The following is a 25,076-nucleotide window of genomic DNA, read 5'->3' as shown; positions in this document are numbered from 1 at the left end:
CCATGTGAGGTCATTGAACTTGCAGCACTGAATCCAGGTCCTTGGGGCTACACTGCTGGCTTCGACCATAGCGATGGCTATCTGCCCTCACTGGCTCTGCAGTGTCTGCCTGGAGGGCGTTCTGGCTCCATGAGGGAAGAGGGCCTTTCCCTTCATCTCCACTTCTTGCACCAAAGTCTCCGTTGCTGCATCGCAGAACCTTGGAGCTGTCCTCTGCCATTTTAAGCGATACTTGTATTTTTCCAACATCAAACCCACTCTTATAATGACTTCTAGCACCTGCTCCGTTCAAAATGCACCTCCTCTTTAAGATGCTTTGAGTAGCGTAGGGTAGCTGTAACTTCTATTAGCCTCTCACAATTTTGTGCCCCAGCTTGGGCAGGCAACCACTGAATAGAACATTTAGCGCTGGCTGCATGCTGCAGCTATGTAAATGAGCAGGTGGCAGAAAGTTTTCCCTGGATCAGCGTGAACGGGCACTGGTGAATGCACAGGGAGGCTATCCAGTTTTTCTCCCCTAGTCTTTCGTACCCTAACAGAAAAGATCCACTGAAATTAGAAAAGGCAACAACAGAATAAGTACTGAATAGCGGTGTTGGGTGGTCATTGAAAGCACAAAAAAATGGAAGGAAGAATAATCGCTGGGTCAAAGCCTGGAAATCCCTCCCTAACAGCACTTGGGATGTACCTCCGCCTTACAGATACAGCACTTCAAGGAGGTGGATCACCACCACCTTCTCAAAGGCAATTAGGGATGGGCAGTAGAATGCTGGCCTTGCCAGTGATGCTCACATCCCTTGAACAAACAAAAAAATTTAGCTGGATTATTTGCTGCTCAAAAAGCGAATACTTAATCTAAATATTTCCTAGTTAATATTCCTATTGAAGTTATTACAAAAAGTGAGGATGCTATGATAACAACGCACTACATGACAAAATGTAAAATACAATATTTATGCAACAATTGAATAACATTACCATACATACTGGGCCATAAAGGTGAGAGTTTCCCTGATGCCAATCGCCAGAGGTGTGGAGAAAATGATATAGATATTTTTCAGGGTTTGCTGTGCTAAGCTATTGGGAAATAATAATTGTGGCAAGTGATTTGATATGCCATGACTTTTCTGTATGATTACTGAAACTTTGTACAATAGGTTGCAGAGACAGTGAACTTTCCATCCCCTGAGCAGTCTGAGCCATAAAAGTCACTTGCCTTGCTAGTCATGCACCCTTTGGAACGGATTTAGGATATCAGCACTGTTCTTATTAGAAGTCACAACAGGGGAAATCCATTTGAAAAAATAAATATCACCATTAAAAATAGCTAACGTGGTCAAATTAAACTGAGAATAATTGGAACTTGAAGACCATATTTATACTGGCTATTTGGCATTGTTGCTAATATCACTGATGGCAAATTTGCAATCTGATTGCAGCTGTATTATTATCATCAGTACTGGTTCACACAATCAATTTAGTTGGTTTTCATCCATGCTTCTCATAGCAGGACAACCTCTGCTGCATCAGGTGTTGTGGTAGTAGAGGTTGAATGGAGCTGGCCAAAGGTCCTGTGCCTAAAGCACTCCTACTTTACTGGTACAAGTCTACAAAACACTTAGAGATTAATGCCAGACTCTAAGGGCCTCCTCTAGCTTTAGTTTATCTTTACTAGCACCCAATAAGTAGTTACAGATAGCAACTGTAAAAGAACATGCGCACATGAAATCTGTGATAGAAACTACTTTGCAACCTAGACCAAATGTTTTTTACAGCAGTAGACTGGAACTGGGAACCTAATCTTGATTATAAATATACTAAGAGAGACCATCCAGTAAACATCAGTGGATAGATATATTGCTTGGCACAGCATGTGCAAAAAGATGTGCCCATAAATCAACCAAACAGTTGGGAATTTATATAAACGTCTTGGACTGCACTTGGGAGACAAATAATATGGGTTATAATTGGCAGGAATATCAACAAATCTAATGCCTTTGACCTAAAAGAAGCAATGAAGGATTGAGTGGAAGTTAGCACAGAGCTTTGAATTAGAGACTTATTAAAAGGAATTATTCAGAGGAATTAAAATAAAGCAAATGGGATAATGTATGACATGGACTGATGGGGGCAGACACAATATTATTTTATTTGCAAAAAATAGAACTTTTATTGATGTAAATCTCATGATGTATTGGAAATGCAATTGAATGATTTACTTTCCAATAAAGACTCTCAATTCTTTTTCCCAAAAAGATTCACAACTTCCTTAACAATCTGAACATTTCATCAAGCACAGCTTACTACGCACTCTGTCCTTTTCATTATTAGATATTTAAGAGCATCCTATCATACCTTACCTTGCAAAACATCACTCTGGATCATACCTTTCTCCTATGTTAAAAAGCACATTAAATACCACATTATTGTTTTTTGATCCACTAATAAAATGGCAGGAATGATTTGAAATGTGAGCTTCCAAAGAATAGATTTTAACAGTGATGGAAAAACAGCCTTTTTTTTAAATACTGCTTCTTCATTAGATTCTTCTTTCCAAGAGATGTGTTCCCTGCCATCTCCAGGCCAACTTCTACTCAACTCTGCTTTGGGCCCACCATTGGACCTCATGCTGCAACCTCCCTCAGCTCTTCCTCTCAAAGCTTGCTCATGGAGACCCTTCTCCAAAAGATTACAACTTTTCCCCTCCTATTCTTCAATTCCGCTGCTGTTCAGCCATGGGGGTCTTCCTTGGACTTCTTCCACACCCCTGCTGATCAGCTGCCTCTGCAGCCCATTCTCCACTGCCACTGCTCCTTGGTGCTGCTGCTTGCCTACTATTTTGTTCTCAGACACCCAACCCACCATAGCTAGACAGCCATTTCCTTGACCCGTATTCTGCTGCCATTGCTTCCACCCCTGCCAATTAGCCATTTTGTGGCCCATTCTGGTCAGAAGCAAGGTGAGGTCTGGTGTCAGAGAGGTTTACTGTTTCTGTGAACCAATTTTATCAGGTTAAAGTTTATAATCTTCATGTTCCAGCTAAGATACTTGCCCTCTTCTTACAATTATATTGTTTATAAGATTATTATATTTTGGAGCAGTGCTTTTAATTTAAGGTCAATGAAGGAGGTCACGTGACCTGTTCTGGAGTCAACCTGACAGCAAGCCTGGATGGTTTGATTGTTAGAGGTCAAAGGTGGCCCAGACAGTTTTACTAGGAAGAAGGTGCCAGGTGTTTACACTTGGAGACAATGGCAGCAGCCTGTGTGCTAACACTGGATAGACTGAGAGACCTGAATTTTTGCTCCTGAGTTGGGTGCATCTGCAAACATGACTCAGGAGAAACTGCCTTGACTCATGGATTTTTGATCCAGAGAGGGTGGGCGCTAGCTGAAATCAGGCCCGCAGACACCAAAGAGAGCCACAGAGGCTGCCAAGTGTGGAGGCGGGCTGTTTAAACGGCCTTCCCCAGGGCTCTGGGGCTTTTTCCCTGTTATAACAATAACAGTACAACAAAAGACAGCCCTCACAAAAATCCATGAGTCACAGCAGTTTCTTCTGGGTCATGTTTGCAGACGCATCCGACTCAGGAGCAAAACTTCAGGTCTCACAGTCTATCCAGTGTTAGCACACAGGCTGCTGCCATTGTCTACAAGTATAAACACCTGGCACCTTCTTGCTAGGTCTTGCCCTCACCCCTCATACCCCCTCACCCCCACATATGCTCCATGCCCCATCCATGCCAACTCATGCCATTTCATGCCCCTCTACTCACCCCTATGGCTCCTCATACACTCCATGCCACCTATGCCCCACATTCATTCCCATGGTCCTTTATAGCCCCTTTACCAACTTAGTACCAACTCATGTCAACCCATGACTCCCATCCACCACCCTTTGCCCTTAAACCCTCCATGACAATTCACCAAGAATCCAGTATGGGCACACCTAAGGAGCCATGGTGAGATGAAATAAAATAAAGTTCTAAGAATCTATTATATACTTCACTATATTAAAAAACACTCTCATTGATAGAGTCCATTCGATATATTTAAATACCTTCAAGTACTTAATCCCTTATAAAAGCAAACATTTGTTTTCATAGCCCCACATCAAGAGAAGGTGGTGGCATAGTGGTATTGTCACTGGACTAGTATTCCAGAGACCCAGGGTAATCCTCTGGGGACATGGGTTCAAATCCCACGATGGCAAATGGTGGAACTTGAATTCAATAGAAGTCTAATGATGACCAAGCAATTGTCATAAAAACCTAACCGATTCACTAATAGTTCTTTTTAGGGAAGGAAAACTGCCATCCTCACCTGGTATAGCCGACATGTGACTCCAGACTCTTAAAAATGCCCTCTGAACAAAGGCAATTAGGGAAGAGCAATAAATGCTGGCCTAGCCAGTGATGCCCACATTCCATGAGCAAATAAAAAAAAACACAGTGAATCTCCTTATAACCACTTGGCGATGTCAATCAAACTGTGAACTTCCAGGCTCCCCACTGTATTAATAGTAGGTTGTGGAAGCAGTCAAGCAGAAGTAATACTATAATGATAGCACTCAGGCTTGTGTTAATTAGAATATTAAAATTGCAAGCATGATATTTTTTTGGCTGTTTTATTTCTTCAAAATTTAAAGAGCAAGGAATTTACATGATTTGACAGCTTGACAGTTCCACTGACCTTGTCCACTTCTTACACTCATTCTACTGTTAATAATAACAAAGGGGTACCTGACCTCTGCACAAGCCTACCTTACCTCTCCAAATAACTCCAATAGGTTTTCAATCAAGTCCATAAAGCCCACGAGTCTTGCTTCAGAAACTGGGATGACCAAAATCGCTTCTGCTTGAAGGCAGCTGCACTTTTAAGTCGTGGATGTGTGAAATACGTCTTACCCTTAGTTGCTCACCCCACCCTGGCAAAGTGATAGGTGCTGGATACTGGTGGGTGAGGGGGTATTTTTGGAATTCAGGCTCTGGCACCAATTTGGCTAAGGCACGATGTCCTTCTGGCTTGGCAAAAATTCAGGTCAGAGTCTCCAGAATTCAAGGAAAGTGTTGAGAATGTTAGGTTGTAAACAGTTGTCCTTTAAACTGTCCATTTAGTTCCAGGACGAAAGAGAGCTGCGCTCTCAAGGATAGCGAATCGGCATCTCTACCTGGATACATGGTTCACATTGTTATGGAAATGGGCTGTGAGAAGGGAAGGGTTTCTAAAATATCCCTGAAAAGTCACAGACAAGATTATTCTGCCAGAATCTTGGAGACAAATAGCAGCTAGAGGCTGAAAGTCTCTATCATTCACCACATCAGAATGCAGGTGGACAATTAATACCCACTTAAGGGCCTCATTGCACTGCCACCGGCATTCACCTATGGGTAGATTGGGGCCTCACCATGTAGCAAACCCAAGAAGCAAATTATGGAAGGTTGCTTGCAGGCTCCCAGGGGAGGTCTCTCACTCAATGGCACAGTGCCTGATCAAGGGACCCGGTTTTGGTAAGGGGATGGTGTGGGTGGGGATGTTGCCTTGGTGAGAGCCATATCCCTGCCCTTGCTTCAGCTTCCCTGTGACCCCCACCCTACCATCCCAACACCAACATCACTGTGGCCTGGGTCTCTCAGCGATCCTGAGTTTCGGGGGGGGTGCCTTGCCGACAGCTACCACTGCTCCCCCGGTGGCTCTGCCAGTATGCACAGCCGCTGGTCTCTGATTGGCCTGCAGCTCTTGGGTGACGGGTTTTTGCCCCTGGGGTCCTTGATCCTGGGGAAGGCCCATTGCTGTCCAGTTAAATGCCGGAGAGGCATTTAATTTGGCGGGGCTTGCCGAAAGGAGGTAACGTGGGGCTCTTTCTGGCACTCCCATCTGGCAGGCAAAATTCCTGTCACCTCCATTAAATACTGCCCAATAACTCTGAGAAACCAGCTGCCTATCCTTCTTTCTGCTTTTAAAAATCCATGAGGTGCTTGATTTTCTCAGAATGAAAGCATTGTGCCTTCCTTCTCGGAAAATCATACATTGAGATGCAAGCTTGCCTATTATACACCTTGTGCTCTGGGCAAACCTCTTTACACCCTGTGTGCAGCATATGGTGCACATAGCGTACTCAGGATTGATACAGGCAACATATTCTGGGACAGGAATTGTCTCTGTACTTTTCACTTCTTGTCATTGCTCTGATGATGCAGCAAGGGTCTTTGTTCATTAAACTCAGCAACACCAGATTTGGCCTGAAGTAAAACACACACTTGTCAATTAACCTCCACTGTTAGGTAATCCCAAACTTGTCATGGTTGTTCTTTAATTGGGAATCAACACAGCAAAGAGTGTATTTTTCTCATTGATCAAAGGGAAGGCAGAGCGGCGTTAAAGACCAAGGCTGAGGGAAGAAGGTAGAGCAGAATTAGAGGTCTGGATGAGGCAAGGAGGAGGGCCCAGTAGAATTTGAAAGTAGCAGGGGTTGATCATGAAAGCAAGCTGGCATGGGACAGAAAAGCTGCAATACTGCTGCAAAATATTTTCACCCCTTACCACATGTTCAACACATTAGGAGGGAACTTTAACCCCTCCGGGGAGGTGGAGGAGGAAGCAGATTAAAAACATAAGAACGGCAAACATGACCCCAACTCAACTCCAACTTGCCCACAACCCCCCCCAATTCGGGTTTTCACGGAGGCCAGTCAGGGGTGGGCGACGTCCTTTCTCAGGAAATGGGTTGATCAGTAAACTATTTTAAGGATGCTGTGAGCCATCATTTTAACTAATGTTTTAATTTTAATTTCTGTAGGTCAGGTTCCCCAGGACTCGGGAAAGCTGGCAAATTAAGGGAGACAAAAGGGGGCACAATCTTTGAGTTAAGTGCTTTTATTGCACTGCTTGTGGACCAAGAGGAGTAGGAGTGTTCTCCACCCCACCCCATCCCGAGCCAACCAGGCATATCTTTTAAAAACCCCGTGATCGGCCAACTCCACCGTCCCCACCCCAACCCCCGCCACCCGCCCCGCCACAATGATGTCTGGTTTCCCTGATGTTTGATCCCCACAATGTCTGATTCCCTCTCACGATGTCCAACTTCCGCTCCCGTGATGTCCAATTCACCTTTCATAATGTCTGATTTAACCCCCCCACCATCCCCAGTGTCAGATTCCCCTGCCTCCACAATTTTCCATCCCCACAAAGTCTAATTTCCTCCCACTCCTGTGATATCGAATTTACCTGCCATCCATTCCCTCGCTGCTTCCAGCCTCTGGGCTGAATTTTGCCCTCGACGTGCGGGATCAGTGGGGGTGGTTGGGGGCAGTTGGGAAGCCGACTGCCGCCCGCGATTGCAGTGCACCGCGATTTTACACAGTCGGGCCAATTAAGGCCAACTCAGCGTAAGACGCAGCTGCGGAATGAGTGCGAAGGGCTGGGCGGGGGGCGGGTGCTCAATGTCCATCGGGTCCAATGACAACCTGGCTGCCGATTCAAATGTGGCCTCAGCAGCCCATGGAAGGCTACCACCGAAGGACGCAGAAGTCATGATGGAGAGCATTGAGGGTGGACACGGCAGGCAGGAGGGCAGGTTGACGGGGCATTTGGCCCCACATTTCTCCGATGAGTGCCTCACTGCCCTCCTGGAGGAGGTGGCAGCGCGGAGAGAAACCCTTATCCCCAGGGACGGGAGGAGGAACCCCCCCCCCACCGCCTCACCAAAAAGGCCTGGGAGGAGGTGGCATCCAGGGTCAGCAGCCACAATGTGGTGAGGTGCACATGGGTGCAGGACCGGAAGTGCTTCAACGATCTCCTGTGATCAGGATGGGTGTGTACCGTGTTGGCATGGGTCACTGTGCCGAGCAGTTAAGGGCTGCCCATCCCCCCATGGACCTCAGAGGTGTTAGAGTGTGAGTGGCAAATGTCAATGAGGCAGCGTCGGGGCAAGGGGATGAGCCCTGGCTGATTGGGCTGAGTGCCTTGCAGCTCCTGAGTCACGAATTGGCTAAACCCTGCGAGGTCTTCCTGGGGTTGGCCAGGCTGCAATGGTGCTGCAGGTGGAGAGTGCACCTTTATACTTTCAGGGGAAAACATCCCATAACAATGCAGAGAGGTTGTGTACTGGTGGGGGACAGCCACACCTACTAATCCTTACCCAGTATGAGCAGGAGGCCCGAAGCTGGAGAGGTGCCATGTGCCTAGGTAAAGCGGCCACGGTGAGGCTGGATGTCACAGGGGTAGTGCACTGAGATGAGAATGTCGGAAATTGCAACCATTCCCCTGTATTCTCTATATTGATGTGAGCCTCAATCCTGGAATCCCCATTGATAATGGAAAGACGAGGACACCATGATGCATATCTCTGTCTCATGAGGCCGCCAGGCATGCACAGTAACAGTGCGGTGGCTTCAACTAATGACATGTCCTTGTTCTTCCTTTTAGGCTCATCACCAGCCCTTCAGGGTGAGGAGCCTAAAGGCCCACCCCGGACCCCTGAGGGCCACACTGATCAAAACGCACCTGCATCACACCCGCTCTCTCAAGCAGGCACCAGCGCAGATACCAGCACCTCGTTGGGCATTAGATCACCAGCTACTATCTCGGTGTACGTTGGTGAGGGCACTTCACACTCGCTTGAGTTGCAGGCAGAGGCAGATAGTGCATAGGGCGCTGGCAGTCGGAGGACAGCTGGGGATCAGGGCAATGCTCAGTTGATGGCTGATGAAGTGCCTCTGGAGTTGTCCATTAGGCAGCAGATGGTGGACATCCAGCAGGGTGTGCGGGAGGATCTGGTGGAGATACATGAGGGAATACATGCCATGGTCTCCGTTGTGGAGGAGTCCTTGCGGAGCATGATCAATGGGTTGACCCTCATTGCCGATCGCAATGCCTTCTCCATGGAGAGAGTCGCAACTCTCATGGAGAGGCTCCCCCAGGAGCTGAATCAGGGGCTCCTGGGGTTGCGCTTGGGCCTGCAAACCCTCACACCAGCAATGACCTCAGATGGTCAGTGTCAATGTGGGAGATGGATTGGGCGCCCAGTATCCCAGCTAGGTGCCCGTCCATCAATGGTGAGCAGGGAGGTCCAGAGCAACCTCACGTTGGCGCACGAGCTGCCTGCCGTCTCTGTGGGCTCCTCTCAGAGCGTTCTAGATGAGGGCAGCAGCTCCTCCGCCCCACTGCCAGAGACCAGGGCATTTGATGAGACTGCAGCGACTGGGGAGATGCCAGCTGTGGCACTGGCTGCTCCCTCTTAGGTGGAGCCAGCATAGGCTCCACGGGACAGAGGACACTCGCCAAGGTCATCAAGGCCAACAGGGCAGCAGAGTGAGCAGGCTGTCTCCAATGCCAGTGCCAGCGAGGAGGGAGCACCCAGACGTAGCACCCGCAAGAGAAAACTTCAAACACCTTAATCACAACATGGCCTGATCACGGGTGATATTTGTTTCCCCGACATTTCCGTTCAGTGTTTATTGGTGTGATGGAAAACACCTGTCAATGTTAATTTGTAGAAGATTTGCCAGGCACCAGTTAATTAAATGTGTTTTTGTGCAACTGGCTGCTGGATGCTTCATTTGTTCTGTAGATGCAGGGTAAGCCATGATGTTATGATGGGCGTGTTTCTCCTTAAGCTTTATTGAAATGACACATAGTGTATGTTGTTGACCAAGGAACTGGTCATGTCAGGGGCTGAGTATGGAGCCTGCAGCCCTGGCATGTGGTGGTGGCTGTTATTTGGTAGGCTAGCTGAAGGAGCATTGGATCGAAGCGTCTTGGATGTCCCTGCCTCCCTGGAGGTTGCCCAGGTCAGCGTCTATGCCCTCAGCGTTCTCCTGACCCTTCTCATCCTCAGACTTACTACTGGACTCATCATCTGTTGCCCGAGCTGCTGCGTCAAGATCTTCTTCCTCCACTGGGTCTCCACTTGCCAGTGCCAGATTGTGGAGAGCACAGCATGCAACCACTATCAGCGACACACGATCTGGGGGGTAGTGGAGCACGCCCCCTGAATGGTCCAGGCATCAGAGGCGCATCTTGAGAAGACCACTGCCCTTGTGGGGGCGTGGCTCCTGTCGTACAGCTGCTCGGCCTCTGTTCTTGGGTGGCGGAGAGATGTCATGAGCCACCTTTTGATGGGATAGTCCTTATCGCCCAGCAGCCATCCATCCAGTCGGGCTGGAGCACTCAAGAGCCTCGGCACCTGGTAGTGTCTCAGGATGTATGCGTTATGGAACCTGCCAGGGTACCTTGCACAGACTTGCAGAATCTGCATCCTATGGTCACACACTACCTGCACGTTCATGGGGTGGAATCCCACCGGCGCCTTGATGGCCACATGTGTGCAGTCAATTGCACCCTGGGCACAGGGGAACCCAGCAATCGTTGCAAAGCCTCTGGTTCACTCGGCCTGGCTGGTGTCATCCATACGGTAGTCAATGAAATGCACGGCTGAACTGAGCTTCTGTCATCAGCTTGACGCAACTGTGGACAGCTGATTGGGAGACTCCACAAAGATCACCCACCAACCCCTGGAAAGAGCCGGAGACATAGATGTTGAGGACCACTGTAACCTTCAGCGCCACTGGCATGGGGTGTCCACCCAAAGAGCCGGAGTTGATCTCAGGGCCGATCATTTGACAAATGGAGATTACTGTCTCCCTTGAGAGGAGGAGCCTTCTTTGGCATTGCACCTCAGACATATTGAGGTAACTGCTTTGCTGCCTGTAAACCCTAGCAGCAGGATAGCGGCGTCTTCTGCGGCCCCTTCCACCTTGGACTCCCTGTTGGCCTTGTGCCCCTTGTGCCTGCAGCTTTCCTCCCACAGGTCACTCCCCTGGAGGCTGAATAGGGACACCTGGCCTCCTCCCCCTTCTGGCCCTCTATTCCTCCTCAGAGGAGGTGCGTCCAATGGAGACCACGATCCCCTTTACTAGGTAGGGTAGGGTTTCTGATACCTGGAAGGCCCCAAGTGATATGAATTCTCCGGGGGCCAGGAAAACAACACTGAGTCCTGAACTGAAGCCTCTTATTTCGGCCAATGCAGCTCTGAAGCGAAATGAAGATGTCCTGTTCACATAAGCAACCAGCAGCAAGTTATATCCTAAGCTACAAACCACTCGCATTTATAAGCCCACTTACCCTGCCAGTGGATGACGTTTCTGAAATTGTGGCCAGCTCGCCTGCCCGTTTAGCCCACGCCACGGCCTGAAAATCGCAAGGACTATGTAAAGCCCGAAACCATTGATATCTCAAGGGCCTTAACTGGCCACTTAATTAATGGCAGGCGCGGCTCCATCTTCATCACGCGCCTGCCTATTGAAATATCGTGAGAGTGCGCGTTGACGTCGGCATGCTCGACTAATGTCAACACACTTTATTTTACACTCGGGTGTGTCGGGCACATGCCCAGACACCGAGCTAAAAATTCTGGCCTATGATTCAAACTGGCTGTTGAGCAGAAAACCTGTTGAGGTAATTTAAGACAGGCCTTATTGTTAAATACATCAGGACTTGCAGCAAACCCTTTCTTCCTGGTTTCCCATCCACAAATCCTCTCCTCCACTTTCTTCTTGACTCTAGGTTTTAACTGGGCCCTTAATGTGACTCAATGTCATTTTTTAGTGCATACATTGTATAATGTCCAGATAACCAAAAATCTTCAGAAAATAAGCAAGAGTGAGCCCAGGAGGTATTGCTGAACCTTACAGTTTAGCAGAATAAAAAAATGCAAATATATGTGGATGTTACACCAAGCAATGACAATTTACTGCATGTTGAAAAATTACAAAGCAATCTGTTAATTCATTTATGGAATCAGTCATCAGCACTGTGACATGATACAGTTTATTTTTAAGGATTAAGGAATCAATAGGACTGTGTCTAATCATCCATTTTAATACAGTTTCTGAATATTTAACTGGTACTTATTCATTCATAGATTGGAAATAATACACAAATTCAGTATTTTATGCATTGGTAATGTAACAGAGCTAAGATCTCACACTATGAAATATATACATATATCATGGTTACTTCCTAAAATTAAAAAAAGCTGTACAAAGACTTTAAAAATGACTGAAGCTATGTCTGGCTATGCCTGTGAACAGCAGGAACTTTCTGGCAGTGTCAGAGAAGCTGACACCTCGTTATCTCTGAAGAGATGCTAACCACCCTGTGGGATACAGAGACCAAATTCAAAGGGAATTATACAAAGGCCATCTACATTTCAGAAGCCAGGCCCAGCCAGCGGAAATCTACCAGTCTGCTATGTCAAAGGACCCTGCAAAGTCCTTTCAAATTCTTAATGGTTGCAACATTAGCAACCTCAGGAACTCAGACAAAGAATATACACCCTTTGTTAAAGCCAAAGTGGAGAGGTGGGAGTCATGTGACATGGCCCTCCCTACCAACCCCCCTGGCTGGGAGAACCAGCTATACTGTCTTGCTGGTCTGCAAGGCAGTCTGCCTTCTTCCATCTACCATCTAGCAAACAGCAGCTTAGAACAAGAACTTGGTCCAGGTTTGCCTGTCCCTCATCTAAATTGATTCTGCTGGGACTTCTGAACTTCTATACCATCGTCTGTAAAACTAAGTCATCTCTGCATGCCTATCTCACCGTGGAAGTCAACTCTTCTGGGGAAGTAAATTATCCAGCACCAGTTTTCAACCTGCTGACCTCTGTGAAAGAATACACCATTGGACTTTTGATTCTGGACTCTGGACTCATGTGAAACAATAATTATTTACTCTGCGGTCTTTGCTCTATAAATCATTCTTTCCCTATTCCCCCTCTTTTATTGTATGAGTGATAAGAAGATTACGTTGCGACCCTTCTCTCGTATTTGAATGTGTGCGAATAAACTAACTCTCTAGAGTTACCCTTTCTAGAGTTTGCTGTGAAGTTATTAATAGAAATTGGATCACACCAAAACTGAGGGGTTGGGAAATACGCCATCGCTGATAAAGGGGGAAATCAAAACCAAAACACCTTTCGTTTACAGACGGGTGTTGAAAGGAGAAATCAGGTCTGTTTAAATTAAACCTCCTCCTGTCTGTAACAATAATGATAAATATTAAATCTAGAAAACTGCAAAGTGTGAGTGTTGTCTGGGTTGTGCTACCTCGTGAGTGAAATCCCATTCACTCATCACTCCTCTGCTTGCTGACCTACATTGATTCACAGGCTATCAAAGTCTCAACTTTAAAATTCTCATCCTTGTTTTCAAATGTCTCCTTGGCCTCACAACCTCTCCCCCACTCCCACTCCCCCCCGCCCCGCCCCCCCCCTCCCTTTCTGCAGTTACCTCCTCCTGCTCTACAATCCTCCGATATCACTGCGTTCCTCCAGTTCTTTCCTCTTAAGCATCCCCGGTTTTTCTCGCCTCACCACTGACAGTCGTGTCTTCAATGGCCTTGGCCCTAGGCTCTGGGGTTTTCTCCCTAAACCTCACCACCTCTCTCTCATTCTCTCTCTCCTCCTCCGTGAGGTTCCTTAAACCTGCCTCTTCAACCAAGATTTTGGTCACCTATCCGACGATCTCCTTACATGGCTCAGAGCCAAATTTTATCTGACAATGTTGCTGTAAAGAGCCTTGGGATGTTTTATTACTTTGAAGGTGATATATAACTTCAAGTTGTATTGTTGCTTCATGCTCATGATAACCTAACTCTGGATTTGGATGGACCAGAATCATAGGGCGGAGACTAAGTGGGGTGGCAGGCAGGAAAAGCAGCACCTCTCCCACCAGCCAAAATGGCGGGTTTTGTATGCCAGATCGTCTGCTTTACAGCTCATTATATATGTACCAATGTGACCCACGTCAGATCTCATGGTGGGATGGGCTGTGATTCGTCCGCCTTGCCATGACCTCATCAGACCATCTTTCTGGGCACCATATTTAAGCCACAGTCATGCACATCATTCACTCTCTGCAGCCCAGTATTGGTCATGAGTGAGTGAAGGCCCCCAAAGGAAAGCAGCTGACTGCCCCCAAGTTTAGTGACAAAGTGGTGGGGGTACTTCTGGACGCGGTGGAGGCAGATGTCCTTTACCCCAGTGATGGGAGACGGAGGTCAACCAACCTCACCATTCTAGCCTGGGAGAAGATCGCCAGTGCAGTCAGTGCCAATGTGGTCCACAGGAGAACTGGCATCCAGTGCAGGAAAAGGATGAATGATCTCATCCGCTCCGCCCGGGTAAGTCAACCCTCTCCAGACCCTCCTCAAGTGATGGGCTAGCTGCCTGGGCCTCTTTTCCTCTTCATGCTGGTGCCTGTCAAAGAGAGTTAAGATTAATAGTGATTGCCTGCATAGTGACCAACATAACAAAGCATCACAGTTTCATCAGCTGACAGGCACCAGCATGAAGAGGAAAAGAGGCCCAGGTAGCCAGACCCTCGCTTGCCATTTCAACACTCCACCCTGCTCTCATGCCCACATGTCCATCCTTGGCCTGCTGCAATGTTCCAGTGAAGCTCAACGCAAACTGGAGGAACAGCACCTCATCTTCCGATTAGGCATTTTATAGCCTTCCAGACTTAACATTGAGTTCAACAACTTCAGATCATGAACTCTCTCCTCCATCCTCTCCCCTTTTTTAATCCAATGTTTGTTTGTTTATCTATTCATTTATTTATTTTCTTATTTATTTTGTTATTCTTTTATTTATTTGTTCATTTTCAAAATCCTTTTTCCCCAACCCCCTCCTCCCCCTCCCCCCCGCCGCCCCCCCCACCCCCCCCACCCCCCCCACCCCCACCCCACCCCCCCCCATCCCCTCCTGCCACAGGGCCATCTGTCACTTGTTTTTATGTTGTGCTTTCACAGAGTGCTGATCCTTAGTCTGCTATTAACATCTTCTGCTATCTTACCTTTATGCCACCATCAGCACCTTCTTTACTCTTCACCACTTCCATTCACACTCCCTTTGTCTTGTGTCCATGACATCTTTGTCAATCTCTCCTTAGCCCCCACCTATCCCTGACTTTTTATCTTGTACCAACTGCTCTATCCCCTCTTAAACAGCATAAAATCCATCACATTTCTACTTCTCTTTAGCTCTGAAGAAGGGTCATATGGACTCGAAACATTAACTCTGTTTCTCTCTCCACAGATACTGCCAGACCCGCTGAATTTTTCCAGCATTTTCTGTTTTTGTTTCAGGTTTCCAACATCCGCAGTACTTTGCTTTTACCTCTCCTGACTCTCACAAACCCATCAGGCAATCACAGGGTTGCAGTCCACAGGGATCTCACACACTGCCAGCACCAGGGACATCGCCACCGACTCTCTCACACATTTGACATTTCCATCTCTTCTCACATTCTCGCATCAGAGCTGGCCAGTGAGGGACGGGACCATGCCTGTGCCAAGGGTGAGTTTGGCGTCTTCCAACCCAGTGAGGACACTTCACTTTCTTTCCCTTCAGCTGACGAAACTGTGAGTGCTTTGTTATATTGGTCACTATGCAGGCAATCACTACTAATCTTAACTCTCTTTGACAGGCACCAGCATGAAGAGGAAAAGAGGCCCAGGCAGCCAGCCCATCAGCCCCCAGAACCCACACCACCTCGGATGAGAATCCAGAGGACCCACTAGATGAAGACCCATCACAGCATTCACCTGTACCCCCCCAGCCGTGCAGAGTCACACACCTCGGTGGGACCTAGTTTTAGAGCAGGTTTGGGGCCACAATTTGGTGATGGCAGCGCAGCTTCAGGTCCACAGCAGGCGGAGGCCGGGACATCCAAGTTCAGTGGGACTCGGAGGACTGCTGGAGGCCAGACTGATGACATGCCTCTGGGCCAAACACAGGTGTTGGAGTTGCAAAGACAGACATGGGAACAGATCGCACCGCATGATGGAGGACCCTGTCCGCGTTCCATCTCATGCCGTTGCTCCGACATGACAGTCAAACGAATAGGATGACAACTGCCATGGAGACCTTGGTGCAGGATATAGTGTCTGATATATGGCAGGACCTGCGCTCCATCAGGATATGCAAGAGGGGTAGGAGGAGCCTCAACCACACTCCAGGTGCCCCTTCTCCTCAAGGAGCCAGGCAGGGGCTCTCAGCCACCCATAGGGACAAGGACCAGCAGCAGGTCACCCCGGGCCATGCAGCCGATCCCAACCCTCTCTGCCTGTGACCCCACAGGCTGAGCAGGGTGCACCAGCCACACAGCAGGAGATCCCAAGCAGGCCAGTGCCCTCAGGCCTCGGCCCTCCGGAGGATGCAAGCCAAGGTCATCGCAGACAACAGGGTGTAGCAGTTAGCAGGCTGCCCCCACCTCTGCTGTGGATGCAGAAGCACTAAGACTTAGCAGTAGGATTAGGAAAATTAAGAAATACCAGGACCACAATGGTAGCATGGGGATCCACTGTTGGTATATTCTTTGCACATATGTAAATATATTTCCACTCATTCCACTTCTCATGTTGCATATGCCTCTTCTCTCTGATGATCTGCTCCATGGTTACTCAGGTGTCACTGTTGCCGTTCCCCTACCCCCACCCGCCCAGATGTTCCAATGTCTGCCTCAGCTCGATGGCTTCTACAACCACCTCATTACAGTGTCTGTCCGTTCTCTACTCAGTCGCGACCTGAGTGAAACATCAACCGCTAAGAACTTTGTGGTTGGCCAGGGCATAAATGAGTCCTGCCTCAGAGGCTCATGTCATGGTGTCTCATGAGTTCAGAATCTGCAGGCTGCTTCTGCATTGTGGAGTAATCAATGTGTACCCTAAAATCTGCAGGCTGCTTCTGCATTGTGGAGTAATCAATGTGTACCCTAAAGGATTTAATGGCGTTGTGCATGGAGTTGATGTTTGCATGTAGCTTCCCAACAGGCTTGAGTGTGCTTGACATCGGAACGAAACTCATAGCTCTTAGTGCTCCTGTCTGCCTGTAGTGTTTTCTCAGGTCTGCATGCACATCTGAACATCAACGATGTGAGAACATGCTGAGCCTTGTGATTCCTTCCAAAAGGATGTGAGTGCAGAGGCCCCAGAAGGCTCGCTTAGCGCAGGGTCAGGACATTAACCCTCTGCTAGCTCTTGCATGGTCGATCAACGTGGTAAAGTGCTACTTACAAAGGCACTGGTATGCCTGGTTTCGGTGTGCATATGTAAGACTGTTGAAATGGAAATGTGGAGCCCTTAGATGGGATCAGAGTAATGCTGCAATCGATCTGATGTGTGCTCTCTATTATCAACAATTTGGGTCCTTAAGGCCCAGATGGAGTATCAGCATTTTCAGGCCAACAAAAGTGACAGCTAGGCAGCATGGGATATTGGGAGACTGAAAATGGAGGCATGGTCATGAGTGTCCCATCTATATCAGACTATGCATCTCCTGAACATTTTGCGGCCCACTGAGAGGTGAGTTAAACTGCTGCGTTGCATCCATCACTAAGTGTTACAGATGATTGTGTCTTGAGGATGTATGTAACCCTGGGGACTGAGTAGGATGAAGAGGCCTGAACACTTGTCTTGCAGGAACGATTGCCTGTGTGGAGAAACTGCAGGGCGGATTCACAATGTACCTGAGGCATGAAGTAAATAACCAATGAGTGATGATTGCACCTTGCATGAAAGCAGGAGCACTGCCATGAGATCAATGAGGATTGCCGTGCTGCTGTAGGTAGTGGAATGTTGCCGGCCGGGATGTTTGTAGAGGTTGCCCTATCTGAAGTCTGCTCACCAAACACCTTGTTACAATTATTATCCCATGACAGAAAGGCCATGTGCTCCCGACGATGCATTGCCTTCCAATGATGAGGACATTGTGGCGCTAGTGTGACATCATTCGGAGATTGATGTGCTGTGTTTACATGAGGAGGGTCGCAACAATGATCGTTACGTGGACCCAGCATGAGGGGCACGGATCAAAGAGGCTATTATTGGCTATATGTCATCCTCCTCCTGAACCTGGCAGCTATATGCATCTATTGTGAACACCTCTTCTGAACAAGCCACTTGTGAAGAAGTTCGGAGCTGCAGTTATTTTGAGAGTCACGGGCAAGGGATGGCCTCCCAGCCTCTGCGGTGTCAACTCCTCCCAGAGAATGTGGCAGATGTGAGCCACCACATCCCTAGACACATGAAGGTAGATACGACATTGTCTCTCGCTCATCTGGAGGAATGAGCGGCATCTTCTGCGAACCCTTGGTCTTGCCAGGTGCCTACGTACAATGTCACTGGCAGCCTCTGCTTCTGGGTGTTGAGCGGGCCCCACTGGCCCTTGGGTGAGGGTTTTGCCTTTGCCCAGCCTGGCGGTGGTGGGCCCTTCTTCTCCTCCTCCTTTATTCCCTGACTGCCAGGATGAACGCAACATTTCCTGCTCCATCCATCATGCTCTCATGCTCGTCTCTGCGGAAGCAATGAACTGAAACATGAATGAACACAAGCCTGCAATGGTCACCCTGCATTCATTAACTGGGGAGTCTGTGTGGGGACCATGGGTTCCTATCATTCCCAACTATTACGTTCCAACTTAGTCTCATTGCAGCACTATTACAGGCTTCTGGATCACTGTTAGCACACCCACACCACCCACCCACCCCCTCACCGACACCCCTCACCCCAACCCCCAAAGCAACACACATTTGACTGTGCTTTGACACAGGGGCTTGGATGTCAATGAGTTCTGCCATGCAGAAGAAGGCTCACTCAGGGCACTGTCAGGCTGCATCCTTTGGATTACACAGGAACCAAATTTACAATCATGGTATGATAGTTTTTGGGGTTCAGCGGGGGGGGTGGTTGAGATCACAAATTGAACATGCCAGCTGCAAGGTTTAGAGGCATTAGGGCCATTAGGGCAGATGCACTTTGGCCTGTGGCCCCTTTTCAATTGGTTCCTTCTGACCCTCGGGATTTTCCACAAGAGGGGACAAAGTGTCTTTGCGAGTTAATCCTACAATGGTCCAAATCGGGATTACACTCTTGCATGAATACGCTTCAAGAGATAAGGTGCCACATTCCCTAAGTTGGCTTTTGACTGTTCCTAACATGTCTCAACTTTGCCATCCTCTCAACTTGAAAAAGCAGAAATTAATTGGGTACCCCTTCAATCAGACCACAAGTGCAGTGGTCAACTCCTCCCACAAGCCCTCAGGTCCCTCCCCTGTCAGTTTTTTCCATACTCGTTTTTCAACTACATCATTAGATTGCTGAAAGGTGGTGGTACTGGGGTTTTACTACCAGACCAGCTTTGAGCCCCCACCTGTGACCATTGAAATCCCTCCCATCGTGCTGGAGGAGCATCATATTCAGGTTTCTCCCTTCCTCCTAACATTTCTCCTTCCTCCCCCTCCCATCCTTGATCCCATCGTGATAGTGGTTGATATTTAAGTCCTCCTCCTGAACCGTTTGATGTTGACGTCCCGATGACTTACGTTGATCTGGCCTCTCTCCATCTTGAGGCCTTTTGCACTGTTACTTACAGAGAATCCTCCGCATGAGACCACCGAATGCCCACCCCTACATTACCTCTTCCCCATTTATGGGCTACAGATGCCTCCCTGACTATGACTGTGCCATCTGCGGGCCAGTATGAAGCCACCAACCCCAGGCCTGACATGTGTGAGGGAATGACCATGCCTTGTACACCATGCTGGGCACGACTGACAGAGGACTGTCAGGCCCTCCCCCTCTCTGGACTGGGACCAGGACAGGCATGCCAAGCACAGCCCTATAAATTATGGCATGGATCCACAGGGCTAGCCAGGCTTCCTGGCCCCAACTTCCCTTCCTCTCCGTGATGTGTCTGTGTGCACCCTTCCCCAATCTTCCCCCCCACTACCCTGCAGTCAAGCCTTTGCCCTCCAACCCTTTCCCTGCCCCTCCCCTAACACCTTCCCACCGGCCTGGAATGGGAAGCCTTAGCTCAGAGACCCCCATGCCTCCCCGTTGGCCTTGCCTGTGCAGCCTGGCACAGAGTCGGAGCAGCTGTGAGTGCAATGAAAGGTATGTGAAGATGCCTTGAGGTCACGAGTGAAGTGGTGCTCGCCAGGTGCACGTCACTTATATCTGGTCGTGAATCTCGCTGGTTTAATAAGCCATCAGTGCGGCTCTATGATCTGGAGTGGGGGCGTGATTCTGACGAGCTGCCTTTATGATGAGTATTCACAATATTTAAATAAATGCAAATGCGGTTCCCAACTTAGGACAACGTGCTAATGCGTGCTAACCCGCCATGAAAGTAGGGAGCAAACAACCACAAACGTTTTTTTTACGCCAGCGGGAAGCCGACTTTTGGCTCTCCCCTACATTCTCCCATCCACCTGCCATGGCGCCTGTGCTGAGGGGACCGGAAAATCCCAGCCAGAGTTATTGGGATCAGTGAATTCACAAAAGGGAATAACATTCTGGCAGCAATAGCTTCAAAATGAATCCTTTAAAATGCAGATAATTAAGTTATCTTTCTCTCTGTAACGCTGTTATGTTCTAGTCAGTAAAGATTAAAATGGAGGCCTGGATTGCCGCTGCTCTAGTTCTGGTGCATCTTGACAGATTTCATACCCATTCCAGGTGGACTATCAGGATAGATCAATTTTAAATCACTGGCTGGAACTTAATTTGCTGGGGCTGGAATCCCGCTTCGAGTTAAAATCCATCCTATAGTTTGAGAATGAAAGGTTTTGTTTAAAGGATTCTTCCATTTTATTCTGCAAAAGGATACAAAGGCAGAGGCGTGGATACCTTGGGCTGGGTGGCTCTGGGTCAATATTTTAGGTTACCCTATTGCTCCCCATTGTTTTCAGCAGATCAGTTCTGAGGGAGAGCCACAAATGTAATATTATGAAATGCCTAGAAAACACCAAAGCATACATTAAAGCATGTTTTGTTTTAACACAAAAAATACATTAAAATGTCAATTGCTTTTGTAATATAAAATTCATTTTGAATGACTGGTGCATCGTCTACATTTCTTTCCCCTTTCACTTTGTAACATCATATTGTCCCTAAGATTACATATGATACTGGACAGGAACACTGCAAATATCAGCTAATAAAAGAGAATATTTATTCGGACCACCAGTCGGTCCAGGGGTGGAATTTTACCTTGAGGGCGGTGGTTCCACCCTCTCATGTGAAAGTCAGGGGTGAGGCAACCTCCACTTGGTCGGTTTGCCCGGCAGCCATTAACGGCTGATGGCCCTTAAATTGGCTTCAGGCGGGACAGCGGCCCCTCACCAACAGCATGTCCTGCCTCAGAGAGCTGTCAGCCAATTGGAGAGCTGTCAGCTCTCATGTCCCAGCAGCACCACAGGGTACGGTGGCCACTTCTGGAACTGCAGTGAGGTCGAGCGGGAGGCATTCAGCATTGGATCCAGGGTGTAAAGTGAGTCTGGGGTCTCGCCAGGGCCAGGCTGGTAGGCCCTGATGAGAAGGTGAAGGAGTGAAGTTATGGTTGGAAAGGGCAAGGAGGGGAGAATGCAGGCGGTTTGGCCATTGGGGTGGGAGGACCCAGGAGGCACACCCTCCAGCCCAGCTCCAAATCTCGTCTGGTAACTAAGTGGGCCCTCTCCTGCCTTGGGTAAAATCCCAGCGGCAGTAGGAGGAGGTCTTTTAGTGTTCATTAAGTAGCCACTTAATGGCCTACTTGGCCCAAGGGCTGCCCAACATCTCACTCACCGCCGGTAAAATTGCAACGTGGAGAGGGTAGGTGCCAAGAACGGCACTGTTGGCATGGCATCCAATTTTACACCCTCCCTATCCCTCTCCCCTGCCAACCAACACCTGAGGGGGGGTTGGGTGGGGGGCATAAAATTCCAGCCTTAGATTCTGACTTACTGGCACCCGTGGCTTTTCTGAAAAAAGGCTAGAACATATCCTCTAAGTTTGACCTTTTCTCTAGCTGTCTTTCTTTCCTGTCAGATATTTCTCTTGTTCTCCAGCTTATTCCCATTACTTTTGTTACTTGGCATCATCTGTGTTATCCAGCAGCATTTTGTTTTGTTTGTTATAGCAGAAACTATTCCATGTACTCCAATTTATTCTCATTGTTGTTCTTGATTGCTGATTCTTTCTGTTCAATCAAACTTTATTGTGCTTTAGGTGTTAGTGTATCTCTTTGACCCCAAGTTTGAATGAAGAGGAATACATAATAACATGAATTTATTTTTTTCTACAAATGGCACCAAATATCTATTTTTCCCCTCTACCAGCTTCTCTTTTCAGATCTGTGCTCAGCAAGGTGAAGGAAATCAGTGCTGAGAAACATGGAATGCTTTTCTGCTTTTAGCACCCATTATCATCATGAACTCAGCAACAATTCTTAACCATGACCTCAGAAGTGCTCAGCAGACATCACTTGTGTGTAACATTTAAAAGCAGTGAAGTGCCAAAGCTGGCAACTTGGCGGAGGCCTTGCTGATCTTCATGGCAGGGCCTCATTTTTATAGTAATTTCTGGAGACCTGCTCAACTCTAGGTCACATTCAGGTGGGCAGGAGTGGAAATTTAGCAGCAGGAGGCCTGCAGCTTGGGGCCCATGCGAGGAGGCTCTGGAGGCGATCATGGGATGTCCGGAGGACAGTTACACCACGCTCAATGGGAGGCCATGGCTGGGTAGGAAGAGGGGCTCCCTGAGGGGTTGGATATGAAGCAATGAGTATTGGACTTGATTCTCTGGATCCAAAAGGATTTCTAATGGAAGCAAAGTTTTAAATTAACCTTGGCCTATTCTGGCCATCCTGAAGACAATGCAGGACTTCCCCCATCATGTGAAGTTAATATAGCCTCACGTGTTGATGGTATTATTGGGGTGCAACTTTTAAATATTAAGTAGAACACCTGCTTTCACATTTAGTATTTAGCATTCCACCACGTATTCTTGATGAATTGTAACTGTTATCTGTATTACATTCCGATGAAAAGAATTAGCATGTTTTAGCTGTTATTAAGACATTGGTTGAACAATGCAATCCACTGCTACTTTCTAAGGATAAGCATTGAGTATGTATTTGTTCAGAAAATTCAGACAACCTAAGTGGGTTTGATTAGGTTGGCCCATGAAAGAGTCTTGCTTTACACTGATAAGCTGAGTTCTTAGCCCCCAAATTGACATTTCATAGATATAATTTGTATAATTTATGTCAATAAATGATCCTAATCTTATAATCTCACTGCTAATTGTAACTGAGTGAATATCCTTAAACAAGTTTTGTTTAAGTGCATGAGGAAAATTGAATGAGGGCAATTTTGCAACACCCAGTTGTATAAGGATGCTTGGTGAAGTTGGTGAATGAACTTGAACACACAATACTTGTTATATTAACTATTTAACATTTTTCATTCAAAACATCAGCTAAATGTATTATAAGGGGTTAATTTCAACTGTGTGATATGCTAATGAGACACAATAACCATCATCATGGAAAGTGATGTAATGTCACATGATCTTGCCATCTTTTGTTGAACCTCATGGCAAGATGAAGTCACAGTAAGTTGTTTCTGAATAACGTTGATGTTTCCTTTACCTCGGTAGACTCTGTAATTATTTTGTATTAGCACAAAGAGATGAACAATATTATATGGTGGCAGTGAGTGAAAGAAAAAAACATGGAAAAGTCTCTGCCATTACTGGAAAGCTTTGAGCAGGTCAGAGGTCTCAACTAAGCAAAAGTGTGGCTGAATTGGTGCTGAAGTTTTGCCAGATGCAGCACCTCATTGGGCCTCGCTGAGAAGGAGATCAGTGAGCAGGTCAATACACTATAACACAAGGTGGGTGGCCATGCAGATGATACCTTATTCAGGCAAGGGATTAGCGAAGAAAAAGCTACACACAATGAAGTAATAAAAGCGCTTAATGCCTTAATTCTATGAAAGAATACCATAGAGTTGCAGAGAACTGTGAATATGGCAGCTTAAAAGATGAACTAATCAGGAACAGCATTGTTATTTTGGATGAAGCATTATCCAACCATTTGTAGTCAAGAGAAGATTTAACCTTAACAAAGTCAATTCAACAGAGCAGACAATTAGCTGAGGGCAGGAAGCAAAATTGATCAATCATTTGGGGTGACAGGGAGAATCATATCCCAAAAATGACTGACTCAGCGGAGTATGTTAAATTTAAAAGCAGAGAGGTAGAGAGGTGGCCATACAAAAGCAGAGGAGGCAGGAAGAGTATCTATCAACCACCTTAGCTGTTATTGGTGTGGTGGGAAAAAGACAGGCATAAAAATTGTTCCGCCAAAGAGGCCAAACACCATTTTTGCAGAAAGAAGGGTCACTTCCAGGCTGTGTGTCACAGCAAGAAGCTTGTACAAAATAAGCAAAAAGAGAAGCCTTCGAAAGGTGGCAAGATCCATGAAATAGAAGATATCAATTCTATTGAGGTGCCTCTCCTTGGAGAGATCCAGGGACCATGTAGGAGCTACTGAAGTGCTGATATCCTAGTAGAGGGAAACTAGACATGCTTTAAGTTAGACACAGGTGCAGCAGTTTTAGTTCTTTATAATGCTGAACCATGGTTGGAGAAAAGTTCTCTTTAGCCATCATGCAAAAAACTACATGGGAGATATAGAGCTCACGATCATGGGACAACTGAATATAACCCTTCAATATATAGAGAGAATAATCAGCAAAACTTTATATGTGATGCTGAATCAGACCTGTTCATTCTTAAGCATTAAAGCCTGGACGAACTTATTCTGATTTGCAGAGTAGAGGAACATTACAGACAAGAAGATCAGCCTGAAAGCTTCAGAGCTGAATTTCCACAGCTATTCACAGGACTAGGAAAGCTGAAGACAGCGTACCACATCACTCTATGTCCTATAACAAAGCCAATGTGTCTGTTTACACCCAGACAAGTTCCTCCTCCACTCTTTCCAAAATGTTATGACCGATGCAGTTGGTAAAGCGGAGTTATTTAAAAATCTCAGAGGGAAACTTTAAACAACTGTCATAACCTATCATTTTAAGCCTTATGTTTGAGATGCAACTCTAAATTCAGGAATCAAACCACCAGTTCTCAAGGTTTTACATTAAACCAAATGAAACATTTTATTAATTTACACAGGTTAAAATATATACACGTGGCTACAAATTCCTACTATCATAACTTATAACAAATTCCCAA

The sequence above is a fragment of the Cetorhinus maximus genome, chromosome 22, assembly GCF_964194155.1.
Source record: "Cetorhinus maximus chromosome 22, sCetMax3.hap1.1, whole genome shotgun sequence".
Taxonomy (NCBI): Eukaryota; Metazoa; Chordata; class Chondrichthyes; order Lamniformes; family Cetorhinidae; genus Cetorhinus; species Cetorhinus maximus.
Note: the sequence above shows the minus strand (reverse complement) of the source record.